This window comes from Spea bombifrons, chromosome 4 (assembly GCF_027358695.1).
Source record: "Spea bombifrons isolate aSpeBom1 chromosome 4, aSpeBom1.2.pri, whole genome shotgun sequence".
Classification (NCBI taxonomy): domain Eukaryota; kingdom Metazoa; phylum Chordata; class Amphibia; order Anura; family Pelobatidae; genus Spea; species Spea bombifrons.
This window is the reverse complement of record NC_071090.1, coordinates 18,391,455-18,415,302: the sequence shown is the minus strand read 5'-3', so window position 1 is coordinate 18,415,302 and position 23,848 is coordinate 18,391,455.

Below are 23,848 nucleotides of genomic sequence, written 5' to 3'. Positions count from 1 at the left end.
CACAAAAGTGAGTACACCCCTCACATTTTTGTAAATATTTATCTATATCTTTTCATGTGACAACACTGAAGAAATGACACTCTGCTACAATGTAAAGTAGTGAGTGTACAGTTTGTATAACAGTGTCAATTTGCTGTTCCCTCAAAATAACTCAACACATTGGAAATGTCCAAATTGGGCTCAGGTAGCCATTTACCCTCCCCAGTGTCATGTAACTCATTAGTGTTACAAGGTCTCAGGTGTGAATGGGGAGCAGGTGTGTTAAATTTAGTGTTATCGCTCTCACACTCTCTCATATTGGTCACTGGAAGTTCAACATGGCACCTCATGGCCAAGAACTCTCTGAGGATCTGCAAAAAAGAATTGTTGCTCTACATAAAGATGGCCTAGGCTATAAGAAGATTGCCAAGACCCTGAAACTGAGCTGCAGCACGGTGGGCAAGACCCTACAGAGGTTTCACACGTTCCACTCAGAACAGGCCTCGCCATGGTCGACCAAAAAAGTTGAGTGCACATGCTCAGGGTCATAGGCAGAGGTTGTCTTTGGGAAATAGAAAAATGAGTGCTGCAATCATTGCTACAGATGATGAAGGGGTGGGGGGTCAGCCTGTGAGTGCTCAGACCATACGATGCACACTGCATCAAATTGGTCTGCATGGCTGTCATCCCAGAAGGAAGCCTGCAAACAGTTGCAAAGATGATGCACAAGAAAGCCTGCAAACAGTTTGCTAAAGACAAGCAGACTAAGGACATGGATTACTGGAACCATGTCCTGTGGTCCAATTAGACCAAGATAAACTTATTTGGTTCAGATGGTGTCAAGCATGTATGGCGGCAACCAGGTAAAGAGTACAAAGAAAAGTGTGTCTTGCCTACGGTCAAGCATGGTGGTGGGAGTGTCATGGTCTGGGCCTGCATGAGTGCTACCGGCACTGGGGAGCTACAGTTCATTGAGGGAATCATGTATGCCAACATGTACTGAACCAAAGCATGATCCCCTCCCTTCGGAGACTGGGCCACAGGGCAGTATTCCAACATGATAACAACCCCAAACACACCTCCAAGACGACCACTGCCTTGCTAAAGAAGCTGAGGGTAAAGGTGACGGACTGGCCAAGCATGTCTCCAGACCTAAACCCTATTGAGCATCTGTGGGGCATCCTCAAATGGAAGGTGGGGGAGCGCAAGGTCTCTAACATCCACCAGCTCTGTGATGTCCTCATGGAGGAATGGAAGAGGACTCCAGTGGCAACCTGTGAAGCTCTGGTGAACTCCATGCCCAAGAGGGTTAAGGCAGTGCTAGGAAATAATGGTGGCCACACAAAATATTGACACTTTGGGCCAAAATGGGACATTTCCACTTAGGGGTGTACTCACTTTTGTTGCCAAGGTTTAGACATTAATGGCTGTGTATTGAGTTATATTTGAGGGAACAGCAAATTTACACTGTTATACAGGCTGTACACTCACTACTTTACATTGTAGCAGAGTGTTATTTCTTCAGTGTTGTCACATGAAAAGATATAATAAAATATTTACAAAACTTTAAATATATATACACACACTGAGCAGCCATAGCATTATGACCACTGACAGATCAAGCGAATATCACTGATAATCTTTTATCATTGCATCTGTCAGGTGGCATATATTATGCAGCAAGTGAACATTGTGTCCTCAAAATTGATGTGTTAGAAGCAGGAAAATTGGGCAAGCATACGGATCTGAGCAACAATTTAACAAGGGTCAAATTGTGATGGCTAGGTGACTGGGTTAGAGCATCTCCAAAACTGCAACGCTTGTGGGGTGTTCCCGGTCTGGAGTGCTCAGTATCTATAAAAATGAACTAAGGAAGGAAAAGTGGTGGACCGGTGACAGGGTCAAGGCTCATTGATGCATGTGGGGGTGAAGGCTGACGATTGTAGTCAAATCCATGGAAGCCCCACCTCGCAACTTACTGAACTTACACACCACACCTTCAGAGGTCTAATGGAGTCCATGCTTCGTGTTAGGGACCTATACAATATTAGGCAGGTGATCATAATGTTATGGCTGATCTGTGTATGTAAATGTGTGTGTGTATATATATATATTTAGAGAGTGTGAGAGATGTAGAGTGTGAGCGAGTGAGTGGGCACCGGGCAATTAAATTTGGTCCCGAATTAAAAATGAGACTCCAGCCATTATATGCACTTATGATAGCTGAGAGGTCCATTTGTTTGTGGTACCGCTTGCAAATCCCCCATATGCATTTGCCCTTGGTTTAATTACCAACAGTCACCTCTAGCGTTGAAAATGTCATGGGCAAGGGGTCTTCCACAAGCCAAACTATGGTTCCCATTCACCTTTCCTTAAGATGGGGTATGTTATTTATATCAAGCAAATAGTTCTTATTATTAACAGTTCCAGCACAAAGTGAGTGGAAATTTTGAGTATTTTGAAGGAACATAACACTTTGACCTAGGCAAGCACTTAAAAATGACCGTATTGGGCCTGTGTTTAAAAAAATTAGGAACAAAAGGAATGATCCAATCACCAGGAGCATCCAGTTAGTTGGTATGGTGATAAGATTTTTTTTAATTGGTCACTTTTATATGTATAACCCAATTACCAACTGGAGACCAACAGACACAAAACATTAATAACTGAGATGAATAGAATGCTGCTTGTTGAAATCATGTGACATTTTTTGTTTGTTTGTTTGTAGGGGTCTTTTTTAAATTTGGCACTAGAAATGTAATTTGACAAACATCAAAAAATGAAACAAGGCAAAATAAGACAGTTTATTTACTTACTTAAGGACATCTTGACAATAAAAAAACTTGGGAACTTGTACTGTCACAAAACTGAACACACTGTTCAGCTTGTAAAGCCGTTCTTGGCAAATAAAACCAAAACAGCAAACAGATCTGTTATTGTAAAACAGATATCCACATAGTGGCAGATGTAATAAGGAAAGGGTTTGTGAACGCTTCAACTGCTACAGGTCAGAAAAAAAACTTAACAGCTCTATTAGCAAGAATGAAAATTCCCAAGGGTTTGTTGAACTGATTAATTAGGATTAGGTATTGTGCTAGCTTGTACTTTGTACCCTCCTCACTGTGAACCTGTCACTGTTATTATGACAAATTTCCCTCTTGGGTTATCTTTCGAAACTTTACTTAGCAGAAGTAAAACTTCACTTGATTTTCACAGACCTTCTGTTGCTAAAAAGTGTTCTTATTTGTCAATACATTTTTTAAATAAAATGTTTCATCCCAATTACCTTGTCATATGAAATAGGTGTTCTTAACAACATAGCATCGAGTACAAATATAAATGTTAGGCACACATCCTCTAAGCAGAACTAGGTTTAACCATGGAAAACATTTGCAGGTGTCTGCCATAAAAACCCAATTTTGTTCAATCAATGCCGTATGCTGTTAAAGACACAAGAAGAAGTACCCCAAAAAATCATGTTTAATAGATAATTATATATAAAGGTGATTGTAAGGGTTTCTGATTACAAGGAAGGTTGTAGTATGTTATGACAACTGAAGTGGATAGATGAGCTAGATAATAGATCGGTGGTGGACAAGAAAGATTTTGACAACTAATACAGAAATGTATGATGATGTGATGGGAGTCGTGGAAGGATGTATATTGTATGTAAATTGAAATAAGAAAATAATGTACAAGGGGTAAAATGTGCATTTATTATGTTGTGGATTTTGTGTGATAGAAGGATGAAATGAGGTTAGTAGGAGATAGCAAAAAATGTTGGGGAAAGTGAAAGTCATGGAATAGGGATGGAGAAATGAGATCATATACAACATGGCTCTCCATCAGACAGCTCACAAGCCATATGTAGCTCTCTTGTTACAAAAATGTAGCTCCAGAGTTGTTCTCAGTTAAACAGTGGAAAGCTGGGCACACTTTTTGGAAACATTCATCTCCTGTATGGATGGAAACGGCTTGTGTACTGAAGACCTTGGACAAGAAAGCAGGTGCAAGTAAGCACAGGAACGCAACTTCATCCATAATAAATGGAAAATAATTTTGCAAACCTTACTTTTAATATAATTAAAAACAACACACACACAAAATGAGCTTACAACAACTGGCGTGGTCATTGTGGTATCGGGTGGCTGAGGTGGGCCACCACAAACATCTGGAAACTTCACAGGAGTGAAGAGGGGGAAGCAAAGGGAAAATACTCAGACCAGCCTGTCTGGCACCAACAACCATGCCTCATTCAAAGTCACTTAAATCCCCTTTCTTCCCTATTCTGATGCTCAGGTTGAACTTCAGCAAGTTGTCTTGACCACTTCTACATGACTAAATGCATTGATTGGCTGATTAGTTATTTGTGTTAACAAGGAATTGAACAGGTGTACCTCATAAAATAGCCTGTGAGTGTATATAGTTATGTGCTCACTCTACTATGCTGCCACGTAAGCAGAATAAGCATTTGTACAATGGAACACCCAGTAGAGGATGGAAAAGAGTTCTATCCAAGCTTGATACAGATGTATCATGATTTTTTTCTCACTGCAATGCACTGAATAAACTGAGCAATCCATTGGTTTCAGCATTTAGCATATATTTTTATTTATTTTTGGTCACCACTGGTGGAACAAAATCTGGTTTCTATGGCTACAGAAAATCAAAAGTTGGTGACAACCTGGGCAAACATAGCTGCTTGTGGCGCATGAGAAAATGTTACCTTCCTTAAGACTTATGGACATGAAGATTAAATTTGGTGCTGGCACTTTGAGGCCAGCGGCTGATAAATGACATGTATGTAGCAGCAGACTGTATGTGGTTGGGTTTTAGTCGTCTTTACCTTTTTCTAAATATGTTTACAGTCCATTTCCTGGAATAAAGTTCCATTCTTCTCTTCCAAAACAGTTTTTGGGATGCTTAGACTCATTGACAACTGATTTTCCTCATTTACCACAAAAAAAATTCGCTCTTTCTTTCCCCCAGATGAATTTGAGAAATGTAAACTTTTTCCTGCTAGACAATTGTCTGATTTGGGCCATGGGTGATATTATTTTGACAGTGCATCGAATATATAGAGCCCTTCGTTTAATCGTCTCCAGCGCAGTATGTCTCAATAACATGTTTTATGGGACTCTATCCATCAGGTATCTCACTGTAGTTGAATCTAGTTCTTATTGCAGTTTGATGTTTCTGAAAAAGTTTTTTTTTTTTTTTGCAATAAACAAACAAGAGGTTTTATTGAAGACACGCGATAATACAGTTCACTAATTGACACTTTCTGACAGAAGTCATCTCCTGGGACTGGTACTGTTCAACACTATAAATTGAAAAGCAATTGTGTGGAACTGAGCAATACTCTCAATATACTTCAGTGGGCTTAAATGCTTTACTTTTTAACTTGACTTGTTTAACCCAACCAATGCTTTTCTATCACAATTTTGGGACCAAGGTCTTACGCTCTAAGGATCCTACATTGCTTTAAAGAGTTTGTTTGGCAAAAAATTAAGCCCCTTAGTCTAGTTGCTTGTTTCTACCAGGTGTATATACACAAATATGTTGTCAGCGTAAGCAGTGCTGGATAACACGCATGTAAATGCTCTACATATGAACATCAAAATGATGTCCAATATTTGTATACGCAAATATATCTAGCTTTTTTGCGAAGATGAGGATCTGCTCTAAAAAAAAGAGACTAAAACAGACCTTTTATCCTGCAATATTCACCCTTTATTTCATACCAAATAGTACAATTAGGCAGTCCAATATATATAATTAAAAAACATATTGCAGATAGTTTGTCTTTAGTACCTAATCACAATTCATTTATTGCACACAATGAGCTAATCATAATATTGTTTTTGACATCTTTGCCCTCTTTTGTTTCATTGAAATAAATTGCACATTCTTATTTGCTATGTTCTTTATTGTAAATGCTTTGTTTATTAAAAATGCTGTGAGATTTTTTTGAATAATAGTTGATTTAGTGTTAGATAATTTAGTTCTTTACTGTTGATATGTAACTGAGCTATAATTATGGACCACATATTTTATTTGTACAAAGGTTAGCAATAATTCCAAATCATGCAGTAATGGGTTGCATGCAAACTATTAAATAACTGTAAAGCTACCTAGCCCATAGTGTGTCGAGAGCAATGTGGGTTCATTTGTTGGGGAAGGCAGTCCAGTTACCAAAGCTGGCTCTTAGATTAAGGTGCAGGTCAGCAATACACTCCCAGGTTAAAGAGACCAAATGTCAGGTACCTGAGACAGTGCGGGGGGGGGGATACTAGAGTGAAGTCATACCTGCAGGAGCCAAAGGTAATCAAGGACTAGGTGGCCCAGGTGTTGTAGTCTTTCAGGTGGTAAAGCAGGCATGATAACACGAATATAAGAATCTGTTCTTACACGAGAGCGCAAAGGCAGGTACATAATAGAAGAACACAAACATGGGCAGGGCTATTAACTAAACTGCCAGTGCATGCAAGTCACCAAATAATGCACAAAATAATCACAAACAATCACTCTAAACTCGCTCACACTTGAACTGCATTTGAAAGAATGCAACTTGGGGATTCATTAACTTGCAAGTTACAAACCAAGTTGGAACTGACATGCGAGTCCCCCACTTAACAGAATAAATTCTATTTTTAAGAAAGGATACAGGACCCCAAGGACCTGTAAACCAAGGGAATGTGACAAATGCCCCCTTTCTTCCTCTACCCTGTGTGGTTGGGAAAATGAATATACCCCACCAAAACTTCCCTTATTCACTGGTTGGTAGAGAAGGTTTCAAAATAATTTAGGATTGCCCACGGGAGGTATAGAGCCTATACCTCTTTCTCTGTGGAATGGTACTATTATCTAAAAAAAAGTAGAATAAGAATTAACCCTAAAGTCACAACCACCTCCAAATCCCTCAGACATAGAGTGGTGTGGTCCTTCCTTGGGTGCAAGGAGATTAAACAGTTATAATTATTTTTTACCAGTAACCCCTGCCTTGCAGGCCAATCCATTTTCTTCAAGCAGGGCCAGTCCAGCGTGACTCTTAATATTGGGCTAGTCTACGCTGGGAGTGCTCAGTAGGTTTAGATAATAGACCCAGAACAGACACAGGTGCAGGCTGTCCTGGAAGCAGAACACTAATTACGCCCATCCTAAGGCTTTAAGCAGAGCTGATTCTGATTCTTTAAAACCCTTAACATTGGGCTGGACAGCAGGATTATGTATCGCATTATGTGGCCCTAGAATAGTAGTGAGACAGCTATTACCACGTGGGGGAGAGAGTAGCAAAGCACCCGCTGACACAAGTGGAAAAAATTATGCAAAAACAATCCATTTGGTGACCAAGTCAATGGAAGATAGAGTGCATCCTTCAACCAAGGATACGGGTACAAGGGCTTAGAGGTAGGATGGGAGGGTATGGATTTTAAAATATTTTTTTTAAAAATAAAATGTAACAATATTTAATTTGATCGCTAAAACCTGCATTCCAGGGATATATGGAGAGGGAGAGCATTGGCAGGAGAGACTTGTAATTGCTGATTGTATCTGGGTTTCTTTTTCCTTTCTTTGAATTTCTGTCCCAGGTGACTGGAATTAGCCTTCATTAGCATATTGGAGCCTAGTGCTGTTTTTGAGACCATTTCATAGAATCCAACCTAATGTACAGTATTTCATGAATTGCTTTTATGATATTTGTTTTATTGTGCAATTATATGTCGAAAGAGCAAATATTGTAAAAGAGAAATGTCGTGGCAATTAACATACTATTGTGCATAAAATAATACATTTGAAACATAGTCCTAGTCATTTAAAATACATGGTTAATTTGATTTGAAATAGTCTTTTACTGCATAGATGAGCAGGTCAAAGCAGACCACTTTGGGTTTATCTGCTCGTTTAATTCGTTGTCATTATCATTTATAAACAATTTCTTGTAAAAATACTTTTAAAAGTTTTGATTTTTTTTAAAATATATATTTGTCATAGTTTGCACCATCATTTGACATTTTATAGAGTGGCACATACAACAAAAAATAATAATAAAATTGACAGTTTAAGCAGAGCATTTATAAAAAAAAAAAAAAAAACCCAACATGGCTATAATCCTAAAATATCTTTGTTATCAAGGATATAATATTGGTCCTTGGACAATTTTAGTACAACCTGCAATTATTTCTAGCATGACAAATTTGCCAATAAAGATAATTTGTTGATTTAATAGATACACTAATATTTGTTAGGTCATTGTCATTGATGCTGCTGCTATTGATCCTTTAGACTCTCCTACCTTTTATTATATTTTATTGCTTTATATTGCCTTCTCTATTTCTATCTTCTTTCTAATAATGTTGCTGTTTTATTTTGAAACTGCTTCTGGGAAGGGCACGTACAATATCTTTTTAGATTCATCATCATCACCAATAAAAGAATTCGAGCCTAAAGGCGGAAGGTCTGGTACATTCAAAATTGCACTTCATACATTGTTTGCTAAAGAGGAGCAATCACAAGATTAAACATAGGAGAGATGGGTTTTATATAGTACAATCATATAATAGGTGTCCCAATTTAAATGTCTATAATTATTGTTTGCCTACAAATGCCCCTTGAACTACTGTTAAGCCTCAAATTAAGCTATATATTATTTTTCATGATGGTTATACCATATGTTGCATGAAAATTTTCATTCTAACAGATTGGTTTTCTAAATAACAATATTAAATCACTTAATCAGCTTCTGCAGATTCTTGAGGTCTCATTGATATACCCCGACTGAGCCCATTCAATAAGATTTAAAAGTCTAAACAAAGTTTGGTCATTCACTTTATATATCAGGAGTGCTCCCTTAATGTAACAGACCATAACAAGATATGTGTTAAAACACTGAGTGAGAAAACAACTTTACATGATCTAATATACAGTATTTATGTCTTAAGTGAACAGTTACAGTTTTCTTTAATATATATTTAAACTATTGAAAGAATGTAATTGGTTGGGTTAAACAAGTTTCCAGACCTATACCCATCCATCCTAGGACTAACAGTGCAAACATATCACAATATACACTGCACACCTTTAGTGTATAAATGCATATATAAATATTTTGTAGCACTTATAAAGAAAACTTACAAGCAACTTAACATACTTTAAATATATTAATGTTTTATTCATATGTTTATGTGTGACACAACCAAACTGTACCACTAGGATAGATTCTTATCGTAGCAAGAATAACTGGCTGTTAATTCATAGTCACTGGGTTAAAAATACATTTGATAATGGATTCAGACGTAGCTTAGAAGAGCCTGAAAGAAACCGCAACAAACCATATGCTAAATGGTCCAAAACGAGAATCTTGTTAAGCAATTGGTTTACAGGTAACGTGATTTATTATCAAAGGCTTGTTCACATTATCCCATATTTAAGCATAGGTTTAATAATTGTAAGATTATAAGGTTAACTGAAATACCATTTAAAAACAGACCACCATTATAACTGTTTTAGCTTAGGTTTTTTTCCTATTTAGTAGTTTTTTGCACAGCGTGACAGATATTTTACAGACCAGCTCGTAAACAGTTTGAGTCCTAGGACAATGGTGTGATCACCTCTTTTATTTAATAATAATTGACAAATTATAATAGCAAAAATATAGCTGAATCCCTGAATTACCACCAGTTACAGTTACCTGCTGTAACATTGACTTTATTTGCTTGCTCGAGCTGCAGAATGATTTTTATTTGAACTAACAAGACCAAATAAAGGCCATTCATTATAAGGCAGGCTTGCAAAACTCAGACAGCATCCACTCAAACAAATTTTCATGGAACCAATCTGTTACCTAAACTCTATGTTCTGAATTCCTATACTTTATCCATACATATATTTTATCTTTAATTTGGCATCTCACAGAAAAACCTTTAGAGCCCTACTTTATTTTCAGCAACTAGTCATATTAAAATAAATAAACGTAAAAAAAAATGTAAAAGAAAATATATTGCATACTGTATAATACATTAATATTATTAGAAATGATGATGTCAGGAAAACTACTACTACTACATTCTAGTCAGATGTACTTTTAAATACTATATATTGTCTCCTCTTTTTTATCACAGGTTCTGCCTTCCTTTTTGACAAGAGTGTCACATGTAAGTGACTCAAAAGCATGCCCCCCAACTGCCCCAATTTAGGCGGGACAGTCCCGATTTTGGGTCTCTGTACCGCTGTCCCGCCTATCCCTTCCTCTCTCCTGCTTTGTAGGGTCAGATGAGGGGAGAGGCGAGATCGGTACTCATCTCAGGTGCAGTTGTGGGGGGTGTGCAGCTGCCCTATCAGCAGGGCAGCTGCAGACTAGCTGGGAGATCACAATCTCCCTTGAACTGGCTCAACATTAGGGAGCGCAAGGTCTGTCACTTCAGACCTCGCTTTACTGCTCCCTAATGACTACCCGGCGACCAATAGTGCAGAGTGCGGGGATATGACGTCATCCCTGCGCTCTGCAGCAATAGCCGGCGCGTAGTGAAGAGGGAGCAGTAAAGTGACGTCTGAAGTGACAGGCACCGCAGGATGCAGGATACAGGATGGAGGCAGAAGGCAGAAGGATGGTGGAAGAGGTAAGAGATGGGAAGAAAGGGGTATAAGCTTGTGTGTGTATAGGCTGGTGTGTGTAAGAGCAGTGTAGTTATTTGTTAGCTGGTGTGTAAGGACAGTGTATGTATATATATATGTGTGTGTGTGTGTAAGGGCAGTGTATATGTGTGTGTAAGGGCAGTGTACGTGTATATTTGGGTGAGTAAGGGCAGTGTACGTGTATATGTGGGTGTATAAGTGCAGTGTACATGTATATGTGTGTGTGAGGGCAGTGTACATGTATATGTGTATGTGAGGGCAGTCTACGTGCATATGTGTGTGTAAGGGCAGTGTACGCGTATATGTGTGTGTAAAGGCAGTGTATGTGTATATGTGTGTTTATGGGCAGGTGTGTGTAGAGGCAGTGTGTAAGGGTCCTGGGAGGGAGGCAAACATTAGCCTTTTTTAATTAAAAAAAATCTCTACTACTACTCTTCCCAAGGATGCTCAGCCAGCGTTATGGTGGACACTTGGCTGGCTGAGAATCATGGGAATTTTAGTTCACAGCTAGCATCTGCAGCTTTACTGTTGCTGCACTTCCCATAATGCTCAGCCAGCATCATGGAAGTAGTATGTCTGGCTGAGCCTCATGGAAATTCAATGTGTTGGTTATTTTTAAAATGTATGACCGTATTGACAAAAACGCAAGCGTGTTTTAAATGCAATTGCTTGTATTGGTGAGTTCCGCGAGATTAAAAAAAAGTGTCCCTCTTTCACATTTTGAAATGTTGGGAGGTATGCAAAAGGGTGTATTGATATTGAAGGTCTAATACTTGATCTATAAATACACCTCATCCTTATTAATCATGTCAATAAATAAAATGTTTGATACATACTTTATTTTGTTAAGCACCCCTTATTTCACCACTTGATTCACAGAGAAGACATGTCCAGTAATATATGTTGTGCTGTGGACTATGTTGCTTCAGGGGTGACGTATAATTAATCAATCTAAAGTATTCTCTATATAGCAAAGTAGCAATTTTAGGTGTATACTATCTGAAAACCTTTGCTATCAGCATCCTTCAGGTATATGATCTGTGCAATTCTCAGAGTTTGATTAATCCCTTTTACGTTTTCAAATTAACATGGGTACATTAAATTGGTTATAGAATTGTGTAAAATGAAAAATGACTGCAATAAATTGTCAAAGGAGATTGCCTTCAAACAAGAACTTTAGAAATATTAACAGCCGTGAGATAAACCACAAAAATGCCCTTCTATCTTACGTTTAACCCTTTAAATTCTTCGCCCAGTGAGTAAAAAAATAATTCAGAGATTGGGACATTTTATTTCTAGAGGCATGGCCTATAAAAATTATGTCCTTAACCCATTGGGACTGTATTTATTACAGAGCCTGTGGCAGCACATACATGGAAACTGATATCTGGCAGAAGGAACAGACAAGAATTCCTCCCAGGTTTCTAATTACTTGTCAAACAAAGTGTGCCGCCTGCAGACAGCCGAGCGAAAATTATGTCTGGTAAATTATTCAGTTAATATTTACATACTGAGATCTTTAAACATGTAAGAATAAAATAACGTATATAGAACAGCTCTTTCTGTACCAGTCGTGATCGGATTTTCAGCCGCAAAGTGTGATGTCACATGATAATAACATGATTTATTCTAAAACACAAACCTTAAGATTCACAGCATATTGCACATAAGGATCAGGTGCCCACAACAGAGTATGGGGGCCCAGTATATTGTGTTATGCCACTGTTGTATTGTACAATTATTGTATTATTATTATTATTATATATTGTTTTATATAGTGCCATCAAATTCCAAAAGTGCTGTACAATGGGTAGACAATGGGTAGACAGGACATAACGAGTAGTATGTAACATAACAATATGACAAACAACAGGTGGGGAGGGCCCTGCTCAAACCAGCTTACAATCTCGAGATTTAACTATGCTACCTCGTGTTTAGTATAAAAGCAAATTTTGGATTAGAGGGTTTATACTTTACACTTTAACTCTTTGTTTACTGATGTAAACATCTCATCTAATTGATATTATTGAACTGTTTATTGTATTCCTTACAGATACCAAAGATACTCGGTCTCCCAATTTACACTTTGTCTGGAAAAACACAGCAGGAAACGTTACCAATCTACAGCATCTCTCTCCTATAGATTCTATCATAGCATTAGCTACAGCTGTCTTTTCAATTTCCAATCCTTCACTTTTCATTTTAAGTGGAATTGTTGGTAATATCATCACCTTTCTGAACAAGTGCTCCTTACATTTCAGCCCTCTACCTCTTGTTAATATCAAGATCCATTCATCATCATGTCAAAACTTGGTCATTTGTTCATTTAAATACATGAACCCTGACAGCTCTGCAATTCTATTGAACTACAAACTCTTACTAATGTGAGACATAAATTATCAGCATCAATTATAAATTACAGCCTAGAGAACTTAGTCATTTTTGGTGTGTCACATCGTGTACTTTATATGTTCAATCAATCAGGTAATTATGATTGGTGACACAGTTCTGTCTTTTTTTTTACACCGTTTCATGATTTGCCACATACTTGAGGTTAGCATTTGTAACAAATTTTTTCTATTTATATTTATGTAAACAATTCATCAATCCCCTGCACTTTAACCCCTTAATGACAAAATGCATTGTTTTCAATGGATTTAGGGACCGCCAATTGTCCTTAAGGGGTTAATATTATAGGTACTCTACAGCCATCATATGCACAAGACATCTAGGTGTCGCCTTATAATGTATGTTCTTTTGCATGCAAATGTGTAGAGGGAGAGCCCTACGTTTCGGGCAGGATGGGGAATCAAAGTAACAGAAATACTCAGGACAAAGCACAGAGCTCATCCCGTGCCACCCCTTACCCTACCATGTTTTGCTCAGTGCCATCCTTAGGGACAGGCGTCATCTATGCCACATGGCTAGTGGCCTGTGTGTGCGAAGCGTGTTCTGTGTGGCTGACAGTGGTGTGTCTGCTAGAGTGTGATCAGTGTGGCTGAGAGTTGTATATGCAAGTTTGTGTGTTATCTGCGTGGTTGACAGTGGTGTTCCTGCTTATATTGATCAGCTTGGATGAGAATGGCATGTATGTGGGCAAGAGCCAGTATATAAAGTAAATAAAAAGATATTAAAACTAAATAGCTAAAAATCTGCAGGAACTATGCGGGCATGATGCCTAAAAATTTTGCGCAAAACAGTTTATTTAGAAAAATGTCTATGTCCTGTCTAAGAAAAAGAGACACACTAGGAGGTAACCCTTGAACTATATAAAACAAAACCAGAAAAATGTGATATCTCTGTATGAAAAAGTCAAGTTTTAATGCAGAGATTACATTTTTCCTACTATTGTTTCAAAACTGTTTATCACAATTTTGCGTTTTTTGCACCTTGCAGTTTTATGTAAAACTTACTATATTTACCTAGCATCCCATAAAGCTCTGTTTTTTGACCCATTTTGTTGTAAATAAACAAGACATTCCTGTAAGGAATAAGGGGGTGCAGAAAACAGCCCTGCCATAAAAATGTCAACACGCATGAAAGTCTACCATAAAAATAACATTCAATAATTTCTTGTATAACGAGCAACACGCAGAAGGGGATTTTTCTCGAAGGCAACAACCTTTTGCTGAGAGATACTGGGCAAGAGACCTTCCTATCCAAAGCTGCTTGCTGCAGAGGCTTGGCTTCGACTCCATGTCCTTAATAAGACTCTGTTCTGATTCATAGTGACAACGGTAGCTCCTGTGGAGAATCAGTGGCATGGACTTATAGAACTAATTATGACCCAGGGAGACAAGTGAAAAATACTTTTTAGCCAGGTGTCACCCAGCAGGGCTCTCCAAGAGTAACACCATTTAATTAGAAACCCTGCAGGTTGATAATTAGAACTAGCGTGGGGACAACCACGAGCAGGCAAGTGACGTAGCGTGAACACAGCCCCAATATATTTTTTGCAGTAATTAGAGGTAGTTAGCATAGACAGCACATGGCACAGACCTGGATATACTGTGGCATAAGACATCCAGTGTGACAGTCAAGGCTCTAGAGTCTGGGAGGTGACGTTCTCCAAACACAAAATGAAGCTTATTTCTGACAAATCACGGCCCACAGAGGATGTCTAATTTCCAAGGAACAAATAACCGTTTGTAAATTATTTTGCGCTTGTCATCATTCACTGGATGAAAAATAAGTTGTCATCTCGTCTTTGGTTCAACAGATTAATTTGTGCACAAAAGACTAAACAGATGGTTATGATTTAACCTAAGCTACTATGGTATTGTAATGACAGCGCAATCTAGTTACAGTTCCAAACGATTGCTGCGTAAAATGATACTTCAGCCCAACATGCACGTTGCCTCTTTATTTAAAATGTTATCCATAAATCTAAAGGATGAACATGTTGGTGTGATATTACAGAAATCCACATCAGTGGCGACTCTAGAAACAATATATAGGGGGGGCACACAAGATACCACAGTCAAACTGGGGGGCATTAATAATTTCCACCATTAAATCATACCACTGAAAAAACACACACACACATATATATATATATATATATATATATATATATATATATTGCCAAAAGTAATGTGCTATGGAATGATACTTTTGTTATTGGACAATACAATACTTGATCATTCAACATGGGAAGCCTGAAGCCACAATTTAGTAAGACTAATCCTTGAAATCCTTTAAACAACACAATACCTTAACTTTTGCACTAAATGATTTAAGGGCCTAATATTAGATCCTGCTGCTGATATATATATATATATATATATATTAGCCCCTGCTGCCAAAATATATTAATATTAGCCCCAGTTGCCGATATATATGTTAATATTAGTCCCTGCTGCCGATATATATATAAATATTAGACCCTGCTGCCGATAGCAGGTATAGATCAACACATTAACACACAAACCCAGCTTTGCATGTATAGATCAATTGAAATTCACTTGTGATCTCAGCACTGAAGGTATAAATCAAATAAACAGAATCAGACATACAAATCCTGTTTTTGCAGGTATACAATAATAATATATGAAACGTAGCATCGCAGGTATAGATCAAATAAATACATGGAAACAGCATTGCAGGTATTAATCAACTGAACAAGACATACAAACCCTGTATTTGCAGGTATACATAAATAATGTATGGAAACATAGCATAGCAGATATGGATCTACAGAAGAACACACAAACCCAGCTTTGCAGGTATAGATCAATTGGAATTCACATAAAAACACAGCATTAATGGTATATTTTAAACCCCCTAAATTACAGGGATAGATCACAGGTTGCACACCCAGATAACACACATACGATTTGCCATCTTTGTCCCATATACACCCGGCTTGTGCCATCTTGGTCCCCAAGGCTCAAACATCCTGCTAGTGCCATCTTTGCCCTTCCACAATTATACATATATGATACGCACAATCACATTAACTCATGCTCTCCCTCATTCAGACAATTTATCCACATATTAACTCATGCTCTCCCTCATTCAGACAATTCATCCATTTTAAGAAACTACACCCCTTGGAGCTTCAAATGAGGGGCTACATGTATTTCTAGGACAAAAGTTGAGTGCACAAATAATGATGGAATATGTCGCTTTGGCTAGAAAATATGTTTTTTCTATCCATAGCGACATGTTCATTTGTGTCTTGCGCACTCCAGGTTTGTACTAGAAACACATGCAGCCCCTCATTTGATGCGCCAAGGGATGTCGTTTTTGCAAATGTGTACTTTTTGTGCCATAATTTAACTTCCTACGTGAGCAGTAATGCCACGTCAAGGCTTCAACCCTAATTACTGACCATTCACACGCCTTTCATATCTCCATTCACTCGCAGAAGCACACACACCATACTTTAAATACCTTCACTCACAGAAGCACACACCATTCTTTCCCCTTACAATCCCAAAGAAATGATGGTAAAAGGAGAAAAAAAATCACTTTTACAGCAAAAATAAGTTTTGCAGTAAAAATGCAAGGCACTCCAGGGATGATATGGTTACTCACGTACCGCACAGGCTAAATGGCTGATTTTAATAATATTTGCAGTTCATCAGGATTTCAAAAATTGCCTCCCTCTACCGTTGGCTAAATTTAACCCCATGATCAAAGGGATCATAGGATTAAAAATTAGTATCGGCCATTTTTAAAAAGGGAATGTGACTTTTTATAGCTATATGATCGCTGTGGTAACATTGGCTACCACAGTGATCATTTAGCTAGAATACTTAAACTTTTTTTTTTTTAAAGTTAAACTACTTTGTTTAAATAATTTAATTTGGGGGTCTCTAGGCAATTTTGATCTTTTTTATCTGCCTTTAGAGACCCCCAAATAATTTTACAAGCTATATACCGTTGGAAAGGCGAGGCGATTACCTTTCCAACGGTATATGTTGGGGGTATGTAGCTGCTTAGATGCCTGAGATACAGGCATCTAAGCAGCATGCCCCCATACCTCTTTAACTGACAATTGTCAGTTGTTAATAAAGTTGCGCGGTGACGTCATCGCGTCATTGCCCGAGACGTCACCGGGCAGATCGGGTGGCTCCGGTGATGCCCTTCAGTTTGAGGGGCAGATCGCCGGGGTAGGTGGTAATGGAGGTCCACAGACCTCCATCAAGGTAAGGTAGTGCTAGTGACGGTATGGTGCCGTCGTTAGCACCTGACTGGGACTGCTAGCGACAGCACCATGCCGTCGTTAGCAGTCAAAGGGTTACAAATTCGGCGGGGGGCAACAGGGGGGGGCAAGGAATAACCTAGGGGGGGCAATTGCCCCCACTTGCCCCCTGTAGCGACGCCACTGATCCACATGGGGGGGCAAAATAACATGTCAGTTTCGTTTTCCCTGGAACAGGCATGTGCATGTCAATTAGTTTGCATTAAATTGTATATATCTCATCACCGTAGGAATTGTTGGTCATGCTGGGTGGGACTCAAAGTAAGGTCCAATCCTTTCCCATTGGTTCCTGTCCAGCCCAGTGTTTCATTTCCTACAAGAAGTGTGTTTAGGGTGTTAGTAAGTGGGTGCATTTGTTGCATACTTCACCCAGACACCTGCCATAATATGTTGATGACTGATCGAACAATGTGTGGTCAGGCAGTGTGTTCCTGGATGCTGTAGAGGACTCCCCATAAGATTCCCCTGCTTGCTACACAGGAGAACCCTACTGGAGAATTTCCTGATTGCTTTATAGGGGAAGCTATAGTGATGCTATAAATAACAACTGAGATCCCTGGGGTCATAACAGATCTCAAGACAGTGTGCATTACTCTCTGATAGATAACAGTGTAAAATAAAAACTACAATATGTTTACATACAGTCAGGAGCTTCCTGATTGCTGCACAGTGGAACCTTACTGGTGAAGTCTGTAAGATCCCTGGGGTCTTAAAAAACCCTTGGGGGTGATAAAGAGCAGTGCAATAACATGCTGCCAGATGATGTATGTACGATGTGGTATAAAATAGAGATGTGAGAAGAAAAAAAGGGTGAAGGAAAGAAATAGAGGGGGAGAGTAAAACAGGGGGAAAAAGCAGAGGGAGAAAGAGAAGTAGAGTAGCGAGAGCGAAAAAGATGGAGAGAGAGAGAGATCCGGGGAGAAAGGAGGGGACAAAACAGAAGTGGAAGAGGGCAAGGATGATGGAGAAGTATATTTGGCTGCATCATCTCACTGACAGGCACATACTCTAATTGATGTTAATGTGTCAGTTGAGATAACGTGTTACTATGCATGTGTGGGCACTTTCCTAACCTTTATAATAAACAAGATGATGTTCACCGATTTGCATGCTGTAAAATGCACTGGAACCCATGCATATTGAACTCGAATGTACATTAACAACATGTATGAGGGAAGCGGGGACTGTGTTACCATTAGGGACAGTAGCCTAGCAGGGGGCGGTCCGCCCCGGGTGCCGCTCGTCAGGGGGTGCCACGGGCTAGGGTGACCACATGTCACGGATCCCCGGCAGCCTTGTCACTTTTTTTTACACGGAGTAGAGAGAAAGGCGCTTGGGCAACCGCTCGGCGCGGGGTGCTACGGGCTAGGGTGACCACATGTCACGGATCCCCGGCAGCCTCATCACTTTTTTTACACGGAGGAGAGAGAAAGGCGCTTGGGCAACCGCTCGGCGCCCCCCAGTCTCCTTCGCGAGGCCTCTAACTCCTTTGCGGTGCCGGCATGTCATGCTGAGCGCCGAAATATGAAGCAGCGCAGTGGCAGAGCAGGAAGATGGAGGCGTCGTGCTCCCACCGCAGGACTTCTGAATGGTAAGTCCAAAACCTTTAACTACAAAGGGGGAGAGGGGAGATAGTGAAGGAGGTAGATAGTGAGGAGGGCGGGGGTTAGATAGGGAGGGGGGAGAGGGGGGTAGATAATGAGGAGGGAGGGGGGTAAATAGTGAGGAGGGAGGGAGAGGGGGGTAGATAGTGAGGAGGGTGGTAGATAGTGAGAAGGGGTGTAGATAGTGAGAAGGGGTAGAAAAGGGAGAAAGGTAGATAGTGAGAATGAATGAATGTGTGGATGAATTGTCTGAATAAGGTAGATAATTAATGAGTTTGTGAGAATGCATTAATGAATGTGTAAATTTTTGTGAATGAGAGAGAATAAATGATTGTGTGAATTAATTCTGTGAATGAAAGTGTGAATTAGTGAGTGACAGTGTTTGTGTGAATGATAGATGTATAATTGATTAGTGGAAAGGCAAAGATGTGGAAAGGCAAAGACAAGCAGGATATTTGAGCCTTGGGGACCAAGATGACACAGGCCAGGCTGTTTGGGGACAAAGTTGACTCATCCTGGGCTGTTTGGGGACAAAGATGGTAAATCCTATGTGTGTAATCTGGGTGCTGGTCAGGTTCTATGTGGGCAGTGTGGATGCCAGAGCTGGCTGTGGGTTGTGCAACCTATAATCTATGCCTGTAGTTTTATCTCTTGCTATGTTTCCATACATTATTATTGTATACCTGCAAATATGGGATTTGTATGTCTGATTCTATGCCTCCAGTGCTGATTTCACATGTGAACCATAATAATAACAACATATATATATATATATATATATATATATATATATATATATATATATATATATATAATTGCTAACAGCAATCACACTCCTATCATGCCAAGTCAGCTAGTACATGCTGGAATCTGGGTATGCCTGGGAATGATAGGAGTGTGATTGCTGTTAACAATTATATATATGTATATATATATATATATATATATATATATATATATATATATATATAATGTATATATATATATATATATATATATATATATATATATATATATATATATATAATATTGTTATTGAATTTTTTGGTCCTATTTTGCTGTGTTACTGTAAATAAAAGTGTGAGATTTTTTTTTTATGGTGGGGGTCATATTTGTTTTGGGACAGGTAAATGCTGGATTTTTGGTTTTAGTCCAGAATTTTCGTTTCGGTGCATCCCTAAGCCAGACAATGAATGTTTGGGTTAGTATATAGTGATAGGAGTTATGCTGCACTATTATCAGTGTCTGGCTCAATGTATAGTGATAGGGATTACGCTGTACCACTGCCAATGTCTGCCTCAGTATATAGTGTTAGGTGTTATGCTGTACACCCGTCAATGTCGGCCTCAGTATATAGTGATAGGTGTTATGCTGTACCTCCATCAATGTCTGCCTCAGTATATAGTGATAGGTGTAATGCTGTACCACCGTCAATGTCTGCCTCAGTATATAATGATAACAGTAATGCTCTACCACCTTCAATGTCTGCGCCAGTATATAACGATAGAAGTTATGCAGTTTTATAGTGTTTGTGGGGGGGGTGCCACATACAGGATCTGCCCCAGGTGCCAAATACTCTAGGTACGCCCCTGATTATGGGCCTATAACAAAACATCACAAACCACAATACCTCTTAACCTATAACCCCTTTAACCCCCAAATAACCAGACAGAAGACGTGAGTTGATACGAATAGGCCACAGCTGTTGTTTTATTAAACAGTTACCATCTAACATAAATAGCTAATTCCATGCCAGCCATTATAACACAGCTCTAAATAACTATACATAGTGCAACTAGCATCTATAAGAAACAACCCGGGGATGCTCCCCTCCTCCCTCGTCCAATAGATCAGCCAACACTTTTAACCATCGATGCTTACCTGCTGTGACAGAAAAAGAAAATTAGAAATATGTAAACATGATGACAAAGATAAGAAATACAATAATAAAACAATAATGCAACAAAAATACAACAAAAATAAGGGGAGGTTGGGCAGCTGCTGCTGAGTGGTCAGGTAAAAGTGGCTGTACATCTGTTCAATTGCTTGTTGACACATATAGCTAATCAGCCAATCACATGGCAGCAACTCAATCCATTTAGGCATGTAGACATGGTCAAGACAACTTGCTTAAGTTCAAACGGAGCATCAGAATGGGGAAGAAAGGGGATTTAAGTGACTTTGAAGGTGGCATGGTTGTTGGTGTCAGACAGGCTGGTCTGAGTATTTCAGAAACTGCTGATCTACAGGGATTTTCACACACAACCATCTCTAGGGTTTAAAAAGAATGGTCCAAAAAAAAGAAAATATCCAGTTAGCAGCAGTCGTGTGGCTGAAAATGACTTGTTGATGTCAGAGGTCAGAAGAGAATGGACAGACTGGTTCCAGGTGACAGAAAGGCAACAGTGACTCAAGCAAGGTTATGCAGAATACCATCTCTGAATGCACAACATGTCGAACCTTGAAGTAGATGGGCTACAGCAGCAGAAGACTACACTAGGTGCCACTCCTGTCAGCTAAGAACAGGGAACTGAGGCTACAAATTGCACAGGCTCACCAAAATTGGACAATGGAAGACTGGAAGAATGTTGCCTGGTCTGATGAGTCTTGATTCCAGCTGAGACATTCAGATGGCAGGGTCAGACTTTGGCGTAAACATAAAGGCATGGATTCATCCTGCCTTGTCTCACCAGTTCAGGCTGGTAGTGTAATGGTGTGGGGGACATGTTCTTGGCACACTTTGGGCCCCTTAGTACTAACTGAGCATTGTTTAAAGGTGACAGCCTACCTGAGTATTGTTGCTGACCATGTCCACCCCTTTATGACCACAATGTACCCATCTTCAGATGGCTACTTCCAGTGGGATAATGCACCATGTCACAAAGCTCACATCATCTCAAACTGGATTCTTGAACATCACAATGAGTTCACTGCACTCCAATGGCCTCCGAAGTCATCAGATTTCAATCCACCTTTGTGGTGAAACAGGAAATTCGCATTGTGGATGTTGCAGCCAACAAATCTGCAGCTAATGTGTGATGTCATCATGTTCATATAGACCAAAATCTCTGAGGAATGTTTCCAGCACCTTGTAGAAAGTATGCCACAAAGAACGAAGGCAGTTCTGAAGTCAAAAGGGGGTCCAACCCGGTACTAGCAAGGTATACCTAATAAAGTGGCGGGTGAGTATATATGTGTAGGCACACTTTAAATGTACTTCGATAGTGGGTGGAGAAGATAATAGGGGGGTTGATTTACTAACAAGTCAAGTCACATGCACTCATTCCCATTTACAAAAGCAACTAATATACTAACATGCATGTTGCTCATGATTTAATGTAAGTGTATATGACTTCCTAGTTGCAGTCAAGTACAATTAAACTATTACAACAGAAGAGGAAAGGAATGTAATATATAAGTATATATGGTAAACGGATTTATTACTATATAAGGTAATGGGATATATATTAATATATAAGGCTATGGGATATATATATTAGCATTTAAGGTAATGGGATATATTCTAATATAGAAGGTAATGGGATATATATATATATATATATATATATATATATATATATATATATATATATATATATATATATATATATATTAGTATATAAGGTGATGGGATATATATTAATATGTAAGGTAATGGGATATATATATTAATATATAAGGTAATGGGCTAAATTAATATATAAGATAATGGGATATATATATATCTATCTAATATATTAATATATATATATATATATATATATATATATATATATATACAAACCAAAGGGAGCGGCTGCAGACTCAGAAGGCTTTTATTTGCCCGGGTGCTCCAAAAATAGTCAGATATATGTAACCAAAGAAAAATGGGCACTCACGGGTCTTTGTAGTAAATTGCTTTTAACACTAGTTTATTTGAATCAGCACGACCAACGTTTCGGACCACCTCCGGTCCTTTCTTGAGAATATATATATAAATATAACGTAATTCTTTACATTTGAGTATTTAAGGTAATGGGATATCTATAAAAGTATTTAAGTTAATGAGATATATATTAGCAGAAAGGTTATGATATATATATATATATATATATATATATATATATATATATATATATCCACTTTTATCAGTTTTTAGACCTACTAAGTAACAGATGATGGTTTTTATGTCCTGATATGTAAAATCATAAAACCACACATTAACACACATCCTAACATCACTCATACAGATACCCTCATACTCATACTGTACCACTCATACAGATACCCTCATACTCATACTGTACCACTCATACAGATACCCTCATACTCATACTGTACCACTCATACAGAAACCCTCATACTCAAACTGTACCACAAATACAGATGCCCTCATACTCACACTGTACCACAAATACAGATACCCTCATACTCATACTCTACCACTCATACAGAAACCCTCATAGTCATACTGTACCACTCATACAGAAACCCTCATATTCATACTGTACCACTCATACAGATACCCTCATACTCATACTGTACCACTCATACAGATACCCTTATACTCATACTGTACCACTCATACAGATAGCCCTTATTCTCCCTGTTTCCCTTCCTCTGTGGCAGCCCTCCTTCTCTCATCTCTCTCCCTCCTTTCTCTCCACGCAAGCTTTTAGTGTGTGCCTGGGGTAACTAACCTATTTTGTCCTGTCCAAACCTGCTGCAGGTAAAGCATTCCTCTCACTGGACAGTCTTGAGGAAAATGCTCAGAGTTTCCCAGGATGGTAATTCAAGGCAAAGCTCAGCTCGCCCAAAACACCGGTTCTGGTCTGGTGTCAGAGCAAAGCCAAGCCAACAGAACCACCACTTTCATCACCAAACCAACTTCCACTAATAACGACGTCTGCGGGGTAAATTTAATCATTTATTAAAGTGGGGT